This window comes from Amphiprion ocellaris, chromosome 19 (genome assembly GCF_022539595.1).
Source record: "Amphiprion ocellaris isolate individual 3 ecotype Okinawa chromosome 19, ASM2253959v1, whole genome shotgun sequence".
Classification (NCBI taxonomy): Eukaryota; Metazoa; Chordata; class Actinopteri; family Pomacentridae; genus Amphiprion; species Amphiprion ocellaris.
In genome coordinates, this window is record NC_072784.1 from 20,104,621 (window position 1) to 20,122,402 (window position 17,782).

Below are 17,782 nucleotides of genomic sequence, written 5' to 3' on the forward strand. Positions count from 1 at the left end.
GAGGGTCTGAAATTGGCTCTACAGCCCATTTAACCCCTTTGTGGGTCAATCCATAGATTGGCCACAGAGAAGGTGAACATGTGGTTTAATTCCATCCAGATGTCAGTAGAAAACCTGGTAATATTTGTTGCCGAGTCAAACCAGAAACTGCTGCGATGCCAGAACATGCATGAAAACTTGTTTCAATAGTTGACTCAGCTGTTGCTTCATTACTGGTAACCTACATAATTCAGAGCGCATTTTACCTCCAAACTTAGAAGTCATGGCATTTGAAACAAACTGATTAAAAACATGAACAAAAGAGAAATAGTATTAGAGTGAAAGTGGGCAGAGAAACAGGTGGAAGGATGAACGATAGATACTGTGTGGTTTAAAATAGTTAAAAAGGTGCGGAAATGTTCAAGAAAAACCAGCACCAGGCATGGTTTTAGTAATAAGACATCTTTATTAATCATTTGGAGAGGACATGCTAGATCTCTGTACAGTGTGAATGGACGAGCCATGCTCTAGACTGAACAGTCCTGCAGCACAGAGCTGCGACAGAAACACCTTCAGGGAATAACTGCAGCCCCCCTAACCTCCAATTCAGACCCTCTTCTTCCCGACACACTCAGACATTGGTTGCATCACTTGGTCCATTTCCTAGGGGAATGTTAAAACAGGCTTCAGGAAACAAACTGAACTCTACTTTCTCATATCTAAAGGGAACCAAAATACAAACAAGTGTCTGTAGCTACCAATCAATCATCTTGTCTTTGTTAAAAAAATAATACCCATGAGTCATTTCTGAAAAGTGCTCCTCTTACTAGGCTGTGTGCTCAGTAATGAGAGCAGAACATTCCTGTTTTCAGATAATAGGCAGCAGAAGGTTAGAAGGTTCATGATCAATATCAGGACAGATGTTACAACTCCAGCTGTTACATTAGACTGCAGTTATTCACAGAGAAATTAAAACCTCACATTCCTCATAAAAACTAGATGGGACTTTTATTAAATAAAGTGTTGGTGAATAAACTGTGTAAAAAGTGCAAAGCAGCTCCATTAAATCAGGAGATGTGAGACTTCCACAGCATGGATCACCATCTGCTGTGTTGATTCATAGCTGAATGTCAGAATGAACCGAGATAGAAAAGCTGCTTTGAGCTGCAACATTACGGTCTGACAATCCAACACCATCACAGTTTTCATCTGGTTGTTTTGCTTCAACATGCTGTGAAGTTCAGTTTTTACCTGAATCAATACAGAGATTCTATTTCTAGCCAAGACTGGAATAAAAATTAGAATGTTATGAGGTTATTAATACATCTAGATCCTTTCAGATGGAAGGATTTACGACTAAGTTCTATTTCAAGTTTCAGTTGGAGCACATTGCATTCACAAAGAAAAACAGCGAAACCTTCATAGCAACATTTAATAAACCTAAAGCTTCCCTGTTGGCACATTGGTGGAGTTTGTTACTGAGCATCTGAACCTTAAATCCAGTGAGACGACCATCTTCAGTCGAGGCCAGTCAGAGAACTTCAAGACCTTCCATCGGCTGGACCAGATGTGGCATCATCTCCCTCTGAACATCTGGATGACAAGAGAAAAGACAGAAATCAAACACAGATCACAGAAATACAATTTATTCACTTCTATCATTTTATAAAAGTAGCATGAACTTCATTAAAACTTGACAACATCAGTAATGAAAGTAAATGTTTTTATCTCGTGTTGAAGCTAAATTTAAAGTCAATTTTAATGACAGTTTATCCTGAGAGGAGTGAGAATGGGGCTTTTCTTTCCTTTTTACAATATTCCCTCAAAATATTCTGTTTATTATTGGCTTTAGAAGCATTTTTCTTTACTTATTTATTTTTAGATACCTCAGACTGATGCACTTTGCTGGTTTGCAGATAATTTCATGTACAATGACAATAAAGATCTTCTATTATAACATATTTTGCTAAAACAAGAACTGCAAACCTTCTCAACCATCTCTCAGGCTGCAAAATTCCAACTGCAACTAAGAATTATCTGATGTACTTATTATTATAATCTTTACTGAACCAGCCCTGGAATTAATAAAAATCTGTATATGGATATGATTTTCTCTGATGGGACCACTAAAACTGCATACAATAAAGTAAATCTCTTCTGCACTGCACACATACTACACTTTTGTATAACTCTGGATGTCAGAGTAAAGGCAGACAGATCCACCAATCAGCCACAACATTCTGACCACTGACAGCTGAAGAGAACAACATCCATCATCTTGTTCTAATGCAACGTTCTGCTGGGAAACCTTGACATTCATGTGGATGTTTGACATGTACCACCACCTAAACACTGTAGGACAAACAACCCTCTCGTCTCCATGGCAACAGCAGTCCTTGATGCCAGCTGCCACCCTCAGCAGGACAAATTAAAACTGCTCAGGAGTGGTCCGAGGAACACGACAGAGCTAAGCTGTTCACCTGGGTTCCACACTCCCCACATCCACATCTGATTGAGCATCTGTGGGATGGTCCAGGATCAGCCTGGTCTAGGCAGGACTCACCCTGCAACCCACAGGATCCACAGAATCCACAGGACATCCCCAGAGGTTCTGATGAACCACTGGGTCAGAGGAGTTTTAGCAGCATAAAGGGACCAACACAGTATTAGTCAGGTGGTCATAATGTTACACTGTTATATTGTCATGCTGATTATATGATCAGTAAATGTTACCATCAATTATAACGTCCACATTGATCAGGAAAAAAAACAACTATCAGTTCATTCAGAAACTGTGGGGTTAAACCTAAAAACACAGACCTCAACAGCAGTTTGTTTCAAAGCAGAACACCAGCTGGTTTTCACTAAAGAAGCTTTCAGAGCAACAATTAAATGACAGTTTTGTTCTCATTAAGTTCAGAGTCAGCCAAAATAATGTACACACATCAGGATAAGAAAAACTTTTATAAATATTTCATTTGTATAAGTACTTCTACACATATAGATTCCTCTTTCTAAGTTTGATCAAATCACGATAACTCTGCGTCCTGTTGTACGATGTTTTCCCAACAGATGGCGCTACCCTCATGAATGGAGCATCAACAAGTGACGTCTACAACAGAACAGAAATGTCTGGAAGCCAGTGGCCACCACTTTGAGCACCTCTTCTAATTGGAGAGGCCAAAGATAACTTTTATTAATCTCGTGATGTCTGAATAAATTTGGTATTGAAAGATTTATGCAAGTTTTTCTTTTCCTGATGTGTGTAAACATTATTTTGGGTGACTCTGTATGATGGGTTTCTGACAGGTCACCAGGCAACATCTTTTTATAATAATGACAAACATACCTGCATTCTACAGGAGTGATTTTCCTCATGTGCAGGTAAAGATGTGTGAGGAGCTTAGAGATGACAGGAGCAGGAGTCATCCTCACTAATTCAGCTTCCACCTAGAAACAGAAAGACCACAAACAAACACACTGATAGACTCTCAAACGTTCAACCTCACAGCCTCAAAATATCTGTTTAGGAAGTGTTGTGTTTCTAAATTCTGCTGAAAGCAATGACAGACATTCTCTTACGAGGTTGTGTAAAAAGCAGCCTGTACTCTGAGCTACTGAGAAATCTTCCTGAACAAAGTTTCTACATGTAAATCGACTAAACTAAAACTAAAGCCTCAGTTAGAGATAACAGGTATCGCAAATTATAAACAACTTTCTTTGTTAACTCAGACTTTCTGCTTCAACCTCACATAAAAAGGGGAGTTTAACTCGTGAGGTGACTGAAAATGAACGGCTTGTGCAGTTCTAGATCCAAAAGTAGGATGTTTCAGCTCATGTTTGACTACAAATACATGCAATAATAAATAAATACAATGGCTGGCTGTTAGTTTATTCACTATTAATGTCACTTTATATACTGGATTGAACTTGAGCAGTGGAGGAGAGAAGGAATTTAATGAAATTATGGAGATTCAGAGAGGTAATGTTGCGCAATGTTAAGTTAAGCGTGGTTTTATTCAAACCAGCTGAATGTTAAACTTCAGTGCAGCTCAACGGGTTTCAGTTAACCTTAAAGTAAAATAACTTTTTTAAAAGCTAAAATACACAGCAGAGAAATACAGGTTGAGAATTTCATTCTAATATTGACGGACAGCTGCTGCAGCAACTAACACAGGTGTTCAGCGGTAAGTTAGCCACCTGTATTAATTAGCCCGCTAGCTAACTTAGCCGCTTAGCTAGCTAACGCGTCCGGACCAAGTGCTCAAACACGACAAAACACAACTCTTCACAAGTCGCTGAATTAACGTACAACAAAACAACGCTACAGGTTATAAGTATTTATCTTCTTACCGTGTTTTACTCCAAAAACGAGATCAACAGCAGCCAGAGATGCTACCAGACGTGCCGACCATAGATATGTATATAGGAGACTAGATACGCTAGCGCGCTGTCTTCTATATTATCTATGATCTGACCAATCGCTGCTCTCTGGCTCCGCCCTCTGAGAATCTTGTTGTCGTTTGGCTCCACATTTGCTGATGACCACTTCCGGTCTCAGAAAATTTAAAAAAAAAAAAGGACCTATTTTCGTTTCTGTCTCTTACTGATTTTATTTTTTTTTTTATTCTCAATATAAAATGAAAATCAAAGCATTTTTAAAATTTCGTATATCCCTTTTTGATCACGAAAAGGAAAAACGCCTTGTATTTCAATTTTAATTTTTGTATTTTAAAACAAAAATCAAATAACCACTCGTTTTTTGTTTTTCAATACCCGCTTCAGAACGGAAAATCCAATTACCAGATCCGTACACGGACCGTTCTGCATGAATACTGTTTTGCCAGTAACTTCACTCATTATGTGTTTATATACAGCAGATGATAGATAGATAGATAGATAGATAGATAGATAGATAGATAGATAGATAGATAGATAGATAGATAGATAGATAGATAGATAGATAGATAGATAGATAGATAGATAGATAGATAGATAGATAGATAGATAGATAGATAGATAGATAGATAAAATCTACCTCTAATTTGCAGCAACAAGAAGTACAAGACAAGATGTATTTCATAATTCATTTATAGATTGACTCTTTTTAAAAGTTTTATAATTTCCCAGAGATTTAATGCTTTGTTGCATGTTTTTGTACTTGAAAATTCCTCTCTGTTACAAAGATAAACAAATACTATAGGACAAAGTATTGTAAAACTGTAAAATTCATTGTAATTCATTGTTGTAAGCATTAAGGGACCAAAAAAGGAATTATTTTATTCATTATATATTTTTAAATTAATCGGCCGATTTAGTTATCAGAATTATTTTTTGTCAAATATTGGATTCGGCCTCAAAAAAAATTCATATCAGTCGGGCCCTACTGAACAGCATATTGGCCCTCTTGGTGGGAATTTTGAATACAAGAAACCCTAAGACGGAACAGTCGACTGGCATCCAGTAATATGCATACTCTGCAGGAAGGAGATTTCTTTTCACCAAAACACCTCCAGCTTAAAGCACCACATTAACGTGAAGCATGCGTTAGTCGGGGATTCTAATAAGCACTTTAAGTGCATATATATTCTCTTCTTTCTTGAGTCTGTTGCACATACAAAATGAAACGTGATTAAAAATGAATGACATTTAATTGTGATTAATCAAAATGAATCCACAGCAACCCTGTAATTAATCTGATTAAAAGTTTTTAATAGTTTGACAGCACTAATTATTATTATTATTGTTATTATATTTATTACTATATAACCCAAATTGCAGCCGATTTGCAAAATTGCAGTGATTCAAATTGTAATTGCAGTTTGAAATCATTTAATAGCTCAGCCCTACTTTAGAGACTGACCTTCTATTTGCCTGACTGTAAATGGGTAAATGACAAAGATTTGGTCATGTTGTGGTGTCTACATAGGTGTTTTCTTTTTCTCAACCACTGTCTGAAGCAAGTTCCTGTTCCCATTAGCCGCAAAATGGCCAACTGTTTAGCTGATTTACTCTTCCAGTAAGTAATCTTGTGCTCCTTATCCGTTTTCACACATTTCTGACTAGTAATGCAGAGGAGATTTTCAATAGCATGTACTCCCTTTAAGTTTTCCTTTAAACTGATGCCGACTGTAGCAACCGACTACAGCTGCCAATTTGCTGGCTGTCAAAGAAAACATTTTTCCTTATTTAACTTCATTCAAACGCTTTCAATTTTCTTTTCCTGCCATCCCGTCCTCTGGAGGTACGACAGCGGATCCACCAACATGGAAGAAACTTTTGACTTTGCTATGTAACCTTGAATGCGCAGTGTCAGCGGGAGAAGACAGGTGAGTAAAGGAGACACACACTCCAAATACACTCCAGAGTCAGTCAGAATTAGCAGCCAGGAGGAGACCTTGTTCCCTTTCAGCAGAAGACAGAAAAGCAGCTGATGAATCCCACTAGAAAGTCAGAAAATCTATGGCCCTGTTGAGGTCTTCATTCATTTTTTATATGTCACATGACAGAAAATGCAGACCGACATCTGCAGATTTACCCAAATAAGGCCTTACAAGTCTTTATTCTTATATTAAGCTGCTTTTCCCCCCTCTTTTTTTCTAATAATTTGAATAAAAACTTGCCTTCGACATGCATTTGGAAGGGTGAGGTTGTTTTCCACCAACGTAAAGCTCGTTGCCAGAAACGTTGACGTTTTATTTGACCCAGACCTCAGTTTTGCTACCTATATCAAAAAAGTTATCCAGTCTTGCTTCCTCCAAATCAGAACAATCTCCAAGATTAAGACGATGCTCTCACACCCAGACCTGGAAAAACTTGTCCATTCACTCATCTTCTCCTGTCTCTATTATTGTAACTCCCTCGTTTCTGGCATTCCTGTGAAATTCCTCTGTCGCCTCCAACTTGTCCAACACACAGCAGCTAGGCTTCTTACCGGTTTTAACAGACGACATCACATCCCACCTATCCTGGCTTCCCTGTTGGTTTTAGAATTGATTTTAAGATTTTGGTGATCACTTTTAAAGCTTGCCAGGGTCTCGCCCCAAGCTATATTTGCGAACTGATGACCCCTTAGGAGCCTGCTGGCAGCCTTAGATCCTCAGGTAGATCCCTTCTGGTTGTTCCAAAATTGAGGCTTAAACGTAAGTGTGACCGAGTCTTTTCTATCAGGACCCCTCGACTTTGGAACAACCTGCCTGAGGAGATAAGATTTGCAGTCAGTCACTTCTTTTAAAGGCTGCACAGAGGCTTGGTGGTTAGCACTGTCGCCTTGCAGCTAGAAGGTCTCTGGTTCACGTCCTGGCCTTCCTGGGATCTTTCTGCATGGAGTTTGCATGTTCTCCCTGTGCATGCGTGGGTTTTCTCTGGGTACTACGGCTTCCTCTCACAGTCCAAAAATATGCTGAGGTTAATTGATTATTCTAGATTGTCTGTAGGTGTGAATGTGAATGTGATTGTTTCTCTCTATGTGTAGCCCTGTGATAGACTGGTGACCTGTCCAGGTGTCCCCTGCCTTCACCCTAAGTCAGCTGGGATAGGCTCCAGCACCCTGCAACCCTAATGAGGATTAAGCGGTGTATAGATGATGGATGGATGGATGGATGGAACTTCTGAAAACCCACTTTTATAGACTTGCTTTTATGTGAAGTTTACTTTTAGCTTTAATTAGTTTTAGTGTTCCATTTTGTACTATATCCTGTTTATTTTAGTTGTTCTATCTTGTTTTGTGTGTCGTCTCTAATTCTTCTTAATTTCTAACTTTAAGCCCTCAATATTATTCTTTAATTTTCAAACTGCCCAGGTCCCTTGTTTACTAATCTAGCTAATTATTCACTTAAATTAATATTTTACTATTTATTTTAATTAACTGCTCTGCCTTGTCTCCTTATGTCTTGCTGGATTGTCTGTGTTGCATGTTTTGACTGCCAAAGCACTTTGTGAACACTGTTCTTAAGGGTGCTATATAAATAAAATTATTATTATTATTATTATTATTTTCCATTGCACCTGTGCCTAGGTATAAGCTTGCTCCAGTTTTGTGTCATCCCCCATCTCCATATATGTAGGTCAAATGCAAAAACACAGCAACAGGTTCAGCTGAAGCAAAGTCACTGCAACATCTGTCAAAGTTATGATGAATTTTGTCTAATTTGAGTTGTCAGCTGCATGTTTTGAAAGCAGAACAGATCTTGTAGCTCAGCTGACAGCAGCTGTGATTCGAGTTGTATTTGAAAAGTAGCCGCAGACCTGATGTTGACTTTTTATACACAGAAGTGAACTCTAAATCCAGGAGCTTGTGTTGTAGCTGTTTGACACACTCTTTGACATCAGAAAATGGCTCCCTAAACGATGCCAGAACTTTGCTTTCATTGGGCGACTCCAGGAATGTGGATCAGCATGTTTATGCACATCACATCGGCTCTGCAAATGACAGTCAAATAGCCGCCTTTGAGCAAAATCTTCTTTGCAACCCTCTTCAGAAAATCCAAATTTTTATCTTCATCCCTTTCTTACAGGAATTTTTTTTTTTTTTTGCTGTCTCTTTTGTACTCATTGTAATGAAAATATATGATGTAATGGTGTTTATCCCAGCTGACTTAGGGTGAAGGCAGGGGACACTCTGGACAGGTCACCAGTCTACCACAGGGCTACATATAGAGACAAACAATCACTCTCGCATTCACATCTACGAACAATTTAGAGTTACCAATTAACCTGGGGTTGTTTTTGGACTGTGGGAGGAAGCCAGAGTGCCTGGAGAAAACCCACGCATGCACAGGGAAAACATGCCAACTCCATGCAGAAAGATCCCGGGAAGGCCAGGATGCAAACCAGGGATCTTCTAGCTGCAAGGCGGCAGTGCTAACCACCGAGCTACTGTGCAGCCCTGTCAGTATACAGCTTTGACAAATAAACCCAATTTCTTAAATAAAATGTATTGTTCTCAGCTGGAATAGTGTGATATTTCAGTTGCCACCTTTTTATGTGATTCAAAAATAGACTGTTGCAGCTCAACCTGAGATTTTAGTTTATTTTCATTGCTTCATTTTGTCTGGAATTTATTGTGAAAACTACCATACTATATACTCTTTTTTTTTTTTACATTTATCTGTAATGTCATGTTGCTTGACAGCTTTATCTGTATTCCTCGCTCTGAGGTCAAAAGTTACTGGCTTTGTTATCGTGATAAAGATGTGTATTGACTGCTGAGGACAACAACCAGGGGTTGCACTTTTGCACAAAGCATCTTTTATTCTAGTTATCAGTGTTTGAGCAGCATTTTTCTCTCTGTAGCCCAGTAAAATCATTACTAGACGAATAATTTCAGGCATATAAATCCCACACAGCAACTCCACAAAGAACTGTCATTCAAACCTTTTGTTCCGGTTCATGTAAACATACCCCAGTTCCTCAAAACCTTTTGTTCTAAAGTGACCTTTCTGTCCGTCATAAATATGCAGGTGAAAAATGTGTGTCATTGCAAGGTGATAAAAATGGTCGTGTGTTAGCAACCTGTAGCCCACGGCTGCTGCCCCACATTTAGGGCAGTAGAGTGAATAAATGTGGATAGAAGTGTAGGTTAATAATAAAAAATAACACTGCGCCTGTGGGATGAAGGGGATATTTTAATAGTTCCTTTTCTTAGCCGGGGATTGTAGCACACAGATATCACTTTAGCGAGGCTTTATTGTAAAGCCGCAGCTCTTGTTTGGTGATGGAACGACTGCAACAGCACTGCAGGCTATTGTGTGCACTGTAAACTGTCCTCTCTTCAGCTTTATTTGAAACTTTAATAACTGAGCCTCAGCAGCTGAACAAAGCAACATATTCTCCCCCCCTCATGAATCCGCATGACAAAATATTTTTCTATCTACAGCTACCCAAACAAAGATCGTTCCAGGATTTCTTGCAAGCAAAAGCTCTGAAAGCTTCTGAAAGCTGAAGGAGGATGTTCACATTCTTAGAAACTAACAACACACTCTTCCGTTTTGTTGTTTTTTCTACTTTTACAATCAGTATTCGCTGGAGACGGTGCATAAATGAATTATTTACTAGTCCAACAGTAGTTTATGCCGTGGAAGAGCCCATTTTGGCTGACAACAGTAGTCCTGTTTCTGCCTTTTTGAATGTTGGCAACCGCTAGGTTCCTCTGGAGAAATATGAGGCTGCTTCGTTCCATTTCTTTCTTAGGCTGTAATCTTTGCAGTTTTGTTGCTCTCTTGACTGAGAATGGTAAGAGGCTGGTGTCAGTTATTTTATAATGAATAGCGTAAGGTTGTTGTTTTTTCTCACATTTAATTTGCATGCAGAAAAAATGTTTCTTTTGTTGCATTTTTAGCACTTAAGAATTGATTTATTTTTGCTGGTGGGAGGCAAAGTTTTCTCCTAACAACAATGTGAGGTTATTTGTGGGTCTGAATTTTAAATCCAAGTTTCATAAATATTTTCTAGGACTGTATTATAGTGATATCACAAAGGACTTTTGAGGGGCTGATTATGAGCTCAAGGAATGTGTCTCCAAGAAAGAAATGATCAAGGAAAAATTAAAAGCCCTATCTGTGGCCTGAATGAACTGTCACCACCAAATAATTAAAAAAAAAAAAGAAGCTAGCGATGTGATAGTAAATGGAATTTAATTCATTTCTACCGGGTATCTCTTAGAAGCACAGGTTGGCTGGCAGTGAAACACAAGAAGACAGATGAAGGCCTACAATAAAACACAATACTGTATGCGATTAATTTTCTTGTGACCCTAAAAGTTCCTGACCAACTTATTTAAAAACCCCTGAGCAATATTAAACCAAACCTGATTCTCCATTTCATCAGCCTGCTCCCTGCTTTCACACCCCCTCTCCATGTCATTTCTTGATTAACTGTGGACAAACTAAGAGCTCCTCTCTCCACAGCGCCTGTCGCCACCATGAGTTATTTTCCTGTTTCAAGCTTTACCCCTTAGTGAGAAGTTTTCTGGCATCATTTACATCTCTGCAAGACTTCTTCTGAGGGACTTCATTCAGCTTCTTTTAAACTTTGTATCTTTTGATATTTGAGGATGAGAACCAAAGAGAGAGAGAGAGAGAGGAGAAATTTGGGTGTAAAAAATGGTCACCTGATCCACCCTGTAAAAATGGAGACACTTAAATACTGACTTTTCTATCTGTAACAGCCAAATCATGAGAGGGTACACTTTGCTTTTAGAACTGACTCAATTTGTTCTTTATTGATCGTTAAAATATCCTCATTGAAAGTACTTTAGTCAAGCTTCCTATTAAGTAACAAGCCTCTTCTAAAGTTAGAGTTAAAGTCACAAACCTTCCATCGTCAAATCTAGATGACAAGTGAGCATAAACTAAGTCTCTAATGGCTGTAACAGGATTCAGTTAGTTAATTACAGCTGGTTCTATTGGGGTGAACTATGAAAAAATTCTGCAAATGTAATAGTAGATATTTTAAAGCAATAAAAAGAACAACACTGAGATGTATGCATAATGTTTTTTTCAGAGAAATTTATAATGTGTGAAACCTTAAAAACAGAATGAATTATATTTTTAACCCAAACAAGGAAATCAGTTTGTTGCCTTAGGAAACCTTGATCATAAACTGAGACACTTAAGGATTCCTGTCTCCCAGGAAGCGGTTTTCCTACAAACTGGCCTTGAATTCAAAGCAGAAAATTCCCTGTGGAGACCATCCATCCATCCATCCATCCATCCATCCATCCATCCGTCCATCATCATCCATATTAGGGTTGCGGGGGGCTGGAGTCTATCCCAGCTGACTAGTGGTGAAGGCAGGGGACATCCTGGACAGGTCACCAGTCTATCACAGGGCTACATATAGAGTCAAACAGTCACGCTCACATTCACATCTACTGACAATTTAGAATCACCAATTAACCTCAGCATGTTTTTGGAGTGTGGGAGGAAGCCAGAGTACCTGAAGAAAACCCATGCATGCACAGGGAGGACATACAAACTCCATGCAGAAAGATCCCAGGAAGGCCAGGAGGCGAACCGGGGATCTTCTAGCTGCAAGGCGACAGTGCTAACCACCAAGCCACTGTGCAGCCCCCAGTGGAGACCAAATATGTCTTGCTGTTGATGTGAACTGAAGACTTTTGTTTTAAAGGAATACAGGGTCCACACATTGATGGAGAGGATGAATAATACAAATCATTATAATTTGAGCACAAGCTTCCTAGAAGTGAGAGTTCTGCAGCGACAGTACCTTGAAGGTAATCAGAGTATCTCGACAGTGTCCCAAAATAACTCAATGACCTTTCCTTCTTGCCTTGAGCAGGAAGAAAGTCTTCCCCAAGTCTCTGTCTGCTGTGGAGGCATCTCTCAGAGGAGCTCCACATTCCTAATCTCTGTCTGCCTCCTTTCAGAAAACTCTCAGATTTTGCTCCAAGCTGCTTCGCTTTGCTTTTGTGGCAGCACAATAATCTAGGCTATGTTTCTGCGCATTGGCTTGGAGAATGGATTAATTTGGAGCATTGACAGCTTACTCTGGCCCTACTGGTGTCTATTTATGTGTCAGAAATTTTCTCCCTTGTTAACCATCTCGCTCGACTGCAGCACAGTGGAAATTATGACCATTTTCATGAAAGCTTCTCTTCTCTCAGAGTTAAAATCGTTGTTTTTCCCATCAGAAATGATTTGTCTGTGTTTTAAGTTTTTGCTCATCTTTTTAAATGGAACACTTAATTAAAATACGACATGTCTTAAAACCCCTCAGGACTACATCTAACTGAGGTACCACTTGACTACTCTTTACACAACACCCCACAGTGTGTATTTTAATACCACAACTCCAGTCAGATAAGGTAATCTCTCTCATTATCTTTCACTCAAGTAGGGAAGTCATCGCTTGTTTTTTTCAATAAGCATCGGCTCATGTAGAATACATCTGTAGTGGAATCTGTTATTTTTCATGTCACTTACTGAGAAATCTGGACAGCTTGTCATCTGAAGCGTCTCGCGGAGCTCTTACTTTTATTGTAGTCATGGGAAAAAAAACCTCGGCATGATCCTTCTCTGTTTATTGTTTGCATGAAAGAAATGTATAATTGTACATAATGTACTAGATGATAAAAATGTAAGTGATTCTGCAGGCAAGAGGACTTGAGTAAGTGATTTTAATGAGGTATGAGAACTTTTACAGTGGAATTGCTTTCTTACAATTAAGTCTTTTGTTTGCTTTTATATTCAGGTGTTCCATTAACTGTCATTGGTGAGTTTAATAGGAATGTTAGAAATTATTCGAGGCAGTGTTGCAGTCAGGATACTGAATGTGTGAATTTGCAGCTCGGCATGTTAATAATTACTTGTTTAAACAATGCAAACAGATGCCAAAGTCCTGATAGCGGAATTTTAATGACTTATGAGCTTTTTATTTAGTTCTTCATTGTTTTATTTTGGCAGCAACATGGCACTTCAATGAGCATTTCTGGGAATATGTAAAAATTGTCCAAAACTTCAGATTCTCAGTAGATTATAGATAATAGTGATTAGAGAAGACCTGAAATCAAAAGTAAATAATCATACTATCTTTCCAGCAGCCCTTATAATATCGTCAGTGATCAAACTAAAGGAAATTCAACAGAAATATTTTGTAAGCAACTCATTTTGACAGTGCTGCACAACAATTTCTAGCATTTTTGATCATTTGAGGGATACAAATTGGTAATTTTTTTGGCCATTTTTTTATTACTGAAACGTGAAAGAAGATGCATTGCCCATCCAAAAGAGAAGTCGCACACCCTAATATTTCATTGGACCACCTTTAGCTCTGAGAATGACACACGTTCGCCGTGGCATCATTTAATCATACAATCTTCTGCAATGTCACAGCGTTTATTTCTGTCCAGAGTTGCATTAATTTTCTACCAAGATCTTATATTAATAATGGGAGAGTTGGACCGCTGCACAAAGTCTTCTCCAGCACATCCCAAAGATTCTCTATCGGGCTGAGGTCTGGACTCTGTTGAGGCCAATCATGTGTGAAAATTATGTCTCAAGCTCTCTGAACCGCTCATTTCCAACGTGAGCCCCATGAATCCTGGCATCGTCATCTTGGAACATGCCCATGCCATCAGGGAAGAAAAACTCCACTGATGGAAAGACCTGGTCATTCAGTATATTCAGGTAGTCAGCTGACCTCATTCTTTGGGAACATAATGTTGCTGAACCTGACCAACCCCAGATCATAACTCTAACCCCCACAGGCTGGTAGGTACTAGTCATGATGAGTGCATCACTTCATCCACCTCTCCTCTTACCCTGATGCTCCCATCACTTTGGAACAGGGTAAATCTGGACTCATCAGACCACATGACCTTCTTTCATTGCTCCAGAGTCCAATCTTTATGCTACTTAGCAAACTGAAGCCTTTTTTTCCGATTTGCCTCACTGATTGGTGGTTTTCTTAGAGCTACAGCTGTTTAGTCCCAATCCCTTGAGTTCGCTTCACATTGTGTGTGTGGAAATGTTCTTACTTTTACGATTAAACATAGCCGTGAGTTTTACTGTTGATTTCCTACGATCATCTAAGAGCTTGTTCCTCGAAGATGATGGTTCACCACTATCCTTCAGGTTTGAATAATGCGTTGGACATTTCTTCATCTGATTTTAGTAGTTTCAGAAATCTCCTTAGTTTTCTTTGCATGATGCAGGCCAATAATTTGCCCCCTCTGAGACAGATCCTTCCACGACCTCAGGATTTGTCTTCCAACATGGTTGTTTAAGAGATGAGAAGCTACTCACTGCATCAGCTAGGGTTAAATAAGTTGTTGCAGCTGAAACATACTCATCTCTGAAGTAATCATCCAATGGAAGGCTCTTACCTATTTGCTTAGTTAAATCCAGGTGGCGACTTTTTTATTGGACAAGTAGTGTATTTAGAAGTTGCTGTTTATCTCTGAAAAGTCATCCAGTGCCAAATGTATGCATTTTTTCCAGTTATTAAAATTGAGCATTCATCTTTAATCTGTTGACCACAATAAAGATAAACCATTTGGGGAATCACACAAAGTAGATTTATTCATTTGAACTGCTCCCTGTCTGTTTCCCTGCTGGTCTGTCTGCTCAGCTGTGAGTGTTCGACTGTATTTTGGAGCAAAAACCTAATTTCCCAAAGATCCAGAAGCTGTTCCTCATAGTTACATAGCTGTGCTTCTTGTAAATAATTGCTTTTTTTTTAAAAAAGTGGCACATGGCAGTAGCTTTTGTGTAAGAAAAACGATAAATGCCTGTAGGTGTTCCCAGAGGTTTCTCTGGATTACCACCTGTGGCACACTTAATTTTTTACTCTAGTGCACATGTCAGAGTGTACATCCGAAATAACAGTTTATGCACTTACTTCTCCCTGTGGATTGACTGTGAAGAGTACAATTCTGTCATCACATAAAAAAAAAAAAAAAACATGCAGCCTTTTTTTATGTCGGATCAAGACTTTTCACAGACCAGATCCATGGCTGTGCCCCTCCATGTGACTGAACTGGGTTATTGTGCTGATTTAATTTCCAGAGGGAACCATCCTGGTGGTAGGAAACATGATTTGCTAATTAACAAAAATGTCTCCTGGCATTCTCAAGAAAATGACAATGCTCCCAGAGGCTTGTTAGAGCGGAAGTTTTGATGGAAAGTGCGGCTGTAAACAGCAGTTATGTGCAGTAACAAGTGCAAAATGGATTGAATTCAATGCAAACACAGAGTGAAATGAAATGTGATCCTAATATTCCCTCAGTCAGGCCTCCGCAATGCTTCTCCAATGTACAAACATTATTTCCAGTAATTGAGGTATTTCAGGAGTGTTTCAATTATTATACAAGAGAACTTCCACCTTTAATTTTCTGCTTTATGTAATTTCATTGTTGAGCTTTTCTGCATTTATTGCCCTTTTATTTAATCTTGCATCTCATTTATCCACAAGAGACGAGCCTCTCCATAAAGTGCATTAGTACTTGGCTGAGTCGATTAAGCTCCTTCACTTAGCCAGGTCGTGACAGATGAGCATTGAGTGTTTTACATGAGCGTAAGTGAGGCCACATTGAGGAAATCAATGTACACAGAACGCAGCGAATGTTAATGGGAGGTTTTGCCACCTGATATTGTTCTTGTGTCAATGTACAACCTATATAGTTTGAGTTGTTGTATGAAAATTGCAGATTTTGCACTTTTACTGATCCAGCTCCAAAGCATTTATTTATTCGATCATATTTAACAATCAAATATAGATGTTAAAGTTAAATGCACACAAGGTTTTTCATGCAAATTTCCTGAATTACTCCATCAAGGAAAGGTGGTGTTATGTGACGATCGGAGTACGTTTGTCCATCTGTTTGTCTGTCCGTTCACAACATTATTGAAAAACGGAATAACAGATTTGGATGGAATTTGGAGGGAAAGTCAGAAATGACCAAGTGATTAGATTTTGGCAGTGATGCGGCTTATAGTCTAGAGCCATGGATTTGTTAAAGATTTCTGTATCGTTGCGAGATAGCGGCACAGCGTTACTGTAACTATGACAACAAGTGAACACTACGTCAGCTGCCTGCTGACGATCACATGATTGCAAAAAGGCATGTGGGAGACTCCCAAAATGTATGGAGGAAGGTGCTCTGGTCAGATGAGACTAAAATTTAACTTTTCGGCCATAAAGGAAAATGCTATATCTGGAGCACACCCAACACATTTCATCACGCCAAGAACACCATCCCCACAGTGAAACATGGTGTTGGCAGCATCATGCTGTGGGAAACTGGACCAAGTCGAGGGAAAGATGGATGGTGCTAAATACAGGGATATTCTTGAGCAAAACCTGTACCAGTCTGTAAGAGATTTGAGATTAGGACGGAGGTTCACCTTCCAGCAGGACAATGACCCAATATACTGTTAACGCAACACTTGAGTGGTTAAAGGGGAAACATATAAATGTGTTGATATGGCCTAGTCAAAGTCTAGAGCTCAATCCAATTGAGAATCTGTGATCAGACTTAAAGATTGCTGTTCATAAGCGTAAACCATCAAACTTGAAGGAGCTGGAGCAGTTTTGCCTTGAGGACTGGGCAAAAATCCCAGTGGCAAGATGTGGCAAACTCATAGAGACTTATCAAAAACGACCTGCAGCTGTGATTGCCGCTAAAGGTGGCTCTACAAAGAACTGACTTTAGGGGGTGAATAGTTATGCACATTGATGTTTTCTGTTATTTTGTCCTATTTTTTGTTTGCTTCACAATAAAAAAAAAAAAAAAAAATCACATCTTCAAATTTGGAGGCATGTTCTGTAAATTAAATGATGCAAGCCTTCAAACAATCCATTTTAATTCCAGGTTGTGAGGCAACAAAACACGAAAAATGCCAAGGAGGGTGAATACTTTCGCAAGGCACTGTACGTCTACACTACCAATCAAAAGTTCGGACACAACTTCTCATTCAATGGTTTTTTTAGATTATTTTGTACATTGTAGTTTAATACTGAAGACATCAAAACTATAAAAGAATACATATGGAATTATGTTGTAAACAAAAAAGTGTTAATCTTCAGTATTAATGTAAAATATAGAAAATATTACACATAAATAAAAAACACTGAATGAGAAGGTGTGTCCAAACCGTTGACTGGTAGTGCATATTAAATAGCCACATCGTGCCATGATTTCTGCCACAAATTTTTTCAAGATTTCAGCTGTCAAAAATGACACGACGACTGAGCAGCCTTGATGGAGTACTGCACTCTCAGCGCTTTTCTTGTTAGAAAAATCATCAGTCTTAGCAACACTGAGCATCAAAGCCAACATCGC

At 38.9% G+C, this 17,782-nt stretch overlaps 1 long non-coding RNA gene across 1 annotated transcript; it reads right to left on the bottom strand.

Moving 5' to 3' along the window:
• Positions 1–779: 779 nt before the first annotated feature.
• LOC129347640 (uncharacterized) lies at positions 780–4,381 on the bottom strand. Its single transcript, XR_008599835.1, has 3 exons — positions 4,333–4,381; positions 3,329–3,429; positions 780–1,572 (listed from the first exon to the last, which is right to left on the bottom strand). It is a non-coding gene; the product is annotated as an uncharacterized LOC129347640 (long non-coding RNA).
• Positions 4,382–17,782: the final 13,401 nt, after the last annotated feature.